The sequence below is a fragment of the Enhydra lutris genome, unplaced genomic scaffold (genome assembly GCF_002288905.1).
Source record: "Enhydra lutris kenyoni isolate GAN:26980312 unplaced genomic scaffold, ASM228890v2 scaffoldscaffold94, whole genome shotgun sequence".
Lineage (NCBI taxonomy): Eukaryota > Metazoa > Chordata > Mammalia > Carnivora > Mustelidae > Enhydra > Enhydra lutris.
The window spans coordinates 5,424,040-5,430,327 of record NW_019154178.1 but is presented as its reverse complement, the minus strand read 5'-3'; positions in this window follow the sequence as shown (position 1 = coordinate 5,430,327).

Sequence of the window (6,288 nt, the reverse complement as noted above, 5' to 3'; positions counted from 1 at the left end):
TGCAAATGTTTGATAAAGCCCACTTTTGCAAGACTATGGCAGAATAGATACACTAATAGATTACGTAACTATAAATGGGTGCAAACTGTAGGGACCACTTTTTGTCAATATCTTCATATACCTTTGACCAAGCCAGTGTTCGCATTTCTGGAGATTTATCCTACAAACAAGCTTCCACCCCCGTGGAATGATACCCGTGCATGTTTACTCATTTCATTACCCACGTTAGCAAAAGGCTGGAAGTAATCCAGATGCCTCTGAGTTAAAACTGGCTAAATAAACATCGTAAGCATACAACAGAGTATTATGTAACTGGAGAAAAGAATGAGGAAGTTCTCCCTGTACTCGAGAAGAATCTTCAAGATGTGTTGTTACAGGGGTGCCTGGGTGGCTCAGTGGGTTAAAGCCTCTGCCTTTGGCTCAGGTCATGATCCCACAGTCCTGGGATGAGCCCCGCATGGGGGTCTCTGTTCCTGCTTCCTCCTCTCAGGTGTCCTGGGATCGAGCCCCACATTGGGCTCTCTGCTCAGCAGGGAGCCTGCTTCCCTTCCTCTCTGCCTCTCTGCCTCCTTGTGATCTTTGTCTGTCAAATAAATAAAAAAAATCTTTTAAAAAAATAAAGATTTTATTCATTTATTTGACAGAGATCACAAGGAGGCAGAGAGGCAGGTGGGGGCAGGGGGAGGTTGGGGGGAAGAAGGCTCCCCACTGAGCAGAGAGCCCTACTTGGGGCTGATCCCAGGACTCTGAGATTATGACCTGAGCCAAAGGCAGAGGATGGCTCCCTCAGGGCTGGTTCTCCTTCTTATCTCCTCCCAAATCAAAATGCTCCAGTCTCCTAACACCAGCATGTTCTTAGATCTGCAGTTGGGCTTAGCACATTGAAGCCTCAATGCTATCTTCTTTGTACTTTGATACCTTTTACTGGAAAATGAGTTTCGACTGCCCACCATGGCCATTTGCATCTGCTTCCTGTCATCATGTCACTTCCTACGAGTCTACAGAGGATCTTCTGCCCTTCTCCTACTGCGTCGCTTTGTGGGCTGGTGCTCGCCGCGGTTGTCACAGAAAGTCTGGCAGGTTCTAGGAACGCTCACCATAACTGTGGGCGTGTGGTGGCCCAGAATGCTCCCTGCCCTCCCCCCTTAGATATCTTGAATTTCCTTTTTCCTCTGCACTCTTTGCGAATGATTTGCCTTATACTCCACGGAGTACAGAAATCAATCAGCTTCCCATGAACAAAAGAACCAACTGTACCAAGCATTTCTCTCTTGTTACGAAGGATGGTTAGCTCTGCTCCCTCTTAATACTTTTTTTTTTAAAGATTTTATTTATTTATTTGACAGACAGAGGTCACAAGTAGGCAGAGAGGCAGGCAGAGAGAGAGGAGGAAGCAGTCTCCCTGCTGAGCAGAGAGCCCGATGCGGGGCTCAATCCCAGGACCCCGGGACCATGACCTGAGCTGAAGGCAGAAGCTTTAACCCACTGAGCCACCCAGGCGCCCCTCCCTCTTAATACTCAACTTGAGCATCTTACCTCCTTTCTCCTCAAGAACTTGGTACTGTAACTGTCTCCTCTTTCTCCTACAGCCTGGATGGTTTTTTTTTTTTTTTTTTCTTTCTGCTGGATCATTGCTATTTGCATACAGTGTTTCCATGCAAACAAAATGCTTCTTCTGACTTCCTCCACCCGCCTGCAGGTGGCTGCTCCTTTTCTCTGTTGCCCTCCCACCAAGATCTGGGTTCAACTGTTTGTAGTCACTGTCTTTATTTCCTTAGTTTACATTCTCTCCTTAGCCTACTCCGTGCAGGTTTTATTGCCTACCCCACTACTTCATTGAAACTTCTTTCAAGATGACCCGTGAATGACACACGGGCATTAGTCATTAGATATCACTGACCCCGGGAAGGGCTGTGCCTCTGGACTAGATGCCTCTCTTTAGTGAAGACAACTCCCAAAGAAGACAACAACTGGGGCAGTCAGTCCTTATTCCTGAAGGGAAGGATGTCACTACCTGTGTTTGTACGTGCACAAAACTTTACATTTCAAAAAAAAGATAAAGGGTTTTTAAAAAATATGTCAAGGCGAAGGGAAAATGGAAGAGCACAGTCAGGAGAGCTGGATGAAGTCAGGATAAAGTCAGATGGAGTCAGGAATGCGTATCAATTTTTGGACTTGAATCGCGGATTTGGATTTGGTTTTCCTAGAGACCAAAGCAAAATGACTTAACAGGATTGCTTGTAAAACTCAAGGTGTCCCCAAGACATATATATGACAGAAACGTGGCATCTCTCAACAGGAACATCTGGGAGTATTAGTACCTGGAATGCTGTTAGTGTACTGTGCCAGCCCGGAAGGAGGTCACTTCTGGATTCTGTTTTCAACTAGGACCTTGTTCAGCATTTTTATTAACCTATTGAATTATGCCATAGCAAGCATGTTTACGAAGCTTGCATATAACAGAATTTCAGGTGCCACAACTAATGTATTGGGTCACAGAATCAAGATTTATATTTTATAATCTCTTCCAGAATTTCCTATTTTGCAGGCAAACTCACCAGTCTGAAAATTACAAAATCTGTTCCTTTTAAACAAGTCTATGGGGGCACTGGGTGCCTCACTTGGTTAAGTGTCTGCGTTCAGTTCATGTCATGATCCCAGGATCCTGGGATTGAGCCCCATTTTAGGCTCCCACCTCAGTGGGGTGTCTGCTTCTCTCTCTCCCTCTGCCCTTCCTCCAGCTGGTGTTCTCTCTCAAATAAATAAATTAAAGCTTAAAAAAAAAAAAGACTATAAGATTGTGTCTCATTTGGATTGCTCCCTCCCAAAAGGAATGAAAAAAACACTATAAGAAACAAATATCTGGGGCTCATTGGGTTAAAGCCTCTGCCTTTGGCTCAGGTCATGATCCCGGGGTCCTGGGATCGAGCCCCGCATCGGGCTCTCTGCTCGGCAGGAAGCCTGCTTCCTCCTCTCTCTCTCTATGTCTTTGCCTACTTGTGATCTCTGTCAAATTAAAAAAAAAAAAAAAAAAAAAGAAAGAAATGTCAATGACAATGAGATTTATGAACTTATTATTTATGTAAGCAACTTTATGGGAAAAGGAACCTGGAGAATATCAAATCATTTGCACGCTCCAAAATTACTTTCATGCTTTATACTTATACACAAGTATTTGTATAGAAATAACGAGGATATATACTATTTGTATTTACTTTTTTCATTTAATTTTAATCATTGACAGTACTTTTTTTTTCAAAGATTTTATTTATTTATTTGACAGAGAAAGGTCACAAGTAGGCAGAGAGGCAGGCAGAGAGAGAGAGAGAGAGAAGCAGGCTTCCTGCTGAGCAAAGAGCCCCATGTGGGGCTCGATCCCAGGACCCTGAGATCATGACCTGAGCCAAAGGCAGTGGCTTAACCCACTGAGCCACCCAGGCGCTCCCCATTGACAGTACTTTTATGTCTACTTTTCTTAATATTTCATTTTCAAAGCAAAAAAAAAAAAAAAAGAAATTGAATAAGATTAAAAGCAAATGTACTTTAATTAAGGAACAACAGCACTTGTTCTCCCTTTCCCACTCCCCCTGCTTGTGTTCCCTCTCTCACAATCTCTCTCTCTCCAAAAAATACATAAAATCTTAAAAAAAAAAAAAAAAGAAACAACTGCCCAAGTATAGGGTGTGGAAGACCTGACTTTAGTAGTAGTCCAAGAGAAAATAATTATTTTCACTTGTGGCTTTTAGTTTGCCACAAGTTGACTGTCGATAACTCAGTGGTGTGATAGGGTTATTATAATTGTGACCACATTCTCTTGCTGTAAGTACAAGTGATGGAAACAGCCATCATGGCAGGGCTTAAAATGGACCATGTGCTGCGCTGAGCATATTATATATGTGATATTATTTAATCCTTGTTTTGCTGGAAGGTATTACTATCATAGCTACTTTCGGGATGCAGAAATTTTCAGAGATGTGAGCTGGCCGAAGACTAGCTAGAAGCCGGGGATTGGATTTGAATTGAGATCTGTCCCTCTCAGGGAGAGGTGGTTTCTCCAGTGCCTGGCTCAGATCTTGGTAGAGTAAAACACAAGAGGTTATCTACAGACCCATCGGGGTTGGGGCGTGAGGGGGGGGGGGGGGTAGGGGGGAGTGGGGGTGAGCGGGAGACTTCTGAAACCATACCAAATGAAAACTCTTTGAAGGATTTAAAGATGTTTAGCTTGGAGAAGGAAAGACTTAGAAGGCTCATAAAAGAATCTTAAAATATTTGAAGGAAGAGTTGTCACTGGCAAAGAATAATGAGATGATTTCGTCTAACTCCAGAGAGCAGAGGCTGGAAGTTACTAGGAAGCAGATTCCAGAAAGGACATTTTAACAGTTAAGAGTTGTACTGGGGCACCTGGGTGGCTCAGTGGGTTGAGCCTCTGCCTTAAACTCAGGTCGTGATCTCAGGGTCCTAGGATGGAGTCCCGAATCGGGCTCTCTGCTCAGCAGGGAGCCTGTTTCCCCCTCTCTCTCTGCCTGCCTCTCTGCCTGCTGGTGATCTCTGTCAAATAAATAAATAAAATCTTAAAAAAAAAAAAAAAAGGAGTTGTACAAAAAGCCGAATGGTCCGCCTTAAGAGTTCTCAGAAGAGTTTAAGCAGAGGCTGTATAAACTCTCTGTGGTTGTATGGACCTTCCTATCTAGGGCAAGAAGATGACTCAACCTCTAAGATGACCCTTCCTGCTAAAGACTCCAGATCAGTATTGGAGCTCCTCTACCCTCCTGCTCAAGTTCCCCATCTTGAAGTTTTCTCTGACATGCACAGCCCCCAGTGATTAGTTCCCTCCCCCGCTCTTCCCTCTCCTTGTATCTCAAGGCTACATTCCTTTGAGGGTAAAGAACAGAACTTTGCACATGGCAGGCACCCAAGGATTTGTTTCGATTTAGTAACATGAGGTTTCTTTTGGTAACATATTGTCTTGTTTCCTGTATTAAGTCTTGAAAGTAGAGAGTGAGCCGTTTGAAGTCAAAGACCGTGATTTATATTTATCTGTTTTTACTTCCCTATAGCACCCACCAGGCGCTTGATAACCACGGTTTTATTTTTTTAAGATTTTATTTATTTGACAGAGAGAGACGCAGCGAGAGAGGGAATACAAGCCGGGGAAGTGAGAGAGGGAGAAGCAGGCTTCCCATGAAGCAGGGAGCCCAATGCGGGGCTCCATCCCAGGACCCCGGGATCATGACCTGAGCCAAAGGCAGAGCTTAATGACCGAGACCCCCAGGTGCCCGGATAACCATTGTTTTAAATTGAGTGGAACTAGAGCGGACCAAGGATTGATAGCAAAAGTGCAAGAAGCAAAAGGTTGAAAAATATTACCATTTTGCATAAGGGTGTGGGCTTCTTGCAATGCAATAATGTTCAGGAATTTGTCCAACAGGCAAGATCGGTTAAAATTAAATCATTGTAGGGGCGCCTGGGTGGCTCAGTGGGTTAAAGCCTCTGCCTTCGGCTTAGGTCATGGGCCCAGGGTCCTGGGATTGAGCCCCACATTGGGCTCTCTGTTCAGCGGGGAGCCTGCCTCCCCCTCTCTGCCTGCCTCTCTGCCTGCTTGCGATCTCTCTGTCAAATAAATAAATAAAATATTTTAAAAAATTAAATCATTGTAAAATAAAAGCTAGAAACAGTAAAGATGTTGAGCATGAGTTTCAATTAAAAGCGACACAATAATATAAGAGGAAGCTCGAGTATTAACACAGTCTCTGGCAAGAGGGGGCGGAGCACCCAACTCTTAGTCACAGAGAGAACAACAATTTTAAAATGCAGGGCTCTGCTGATGGATGGAACATGTGTACGGGACAACTGCCGTCACTCACAGCGATGTTTACAGAACATCTGTCTGTAGGTCCATTTTTATTACCTGGGTGTGTCTGGTGTATATATTGGGTGTTGAAAGTTCTTGAGAGAATATAATCCTGCTTTTCCCACTTTTGGGCTGCGGTCTCCCTTCCTCTTCTTCTTCCCTTCCCTTCTTCTGTGTAGTCCCCTCCAAACTTAATGTTGTGAATGGGGTCGACAGAGGACTGCGTTGGAGAGTCCTGTCAAGGTATCATTCCACTTCCGTCCCAGTCCTCTCCCCATCCCCCCCCACCTTTTAAAAGATTTTACTTATTTATCTATTTTTAAATTAAAAAAAAATTATTTTTATTAACATATAATGTATTATTTGCTCCAGGGGTACAGGTCTGTGAATCATCAGGCTTACACATTTCTCTCAGCACTCACCATAGCACATACCCG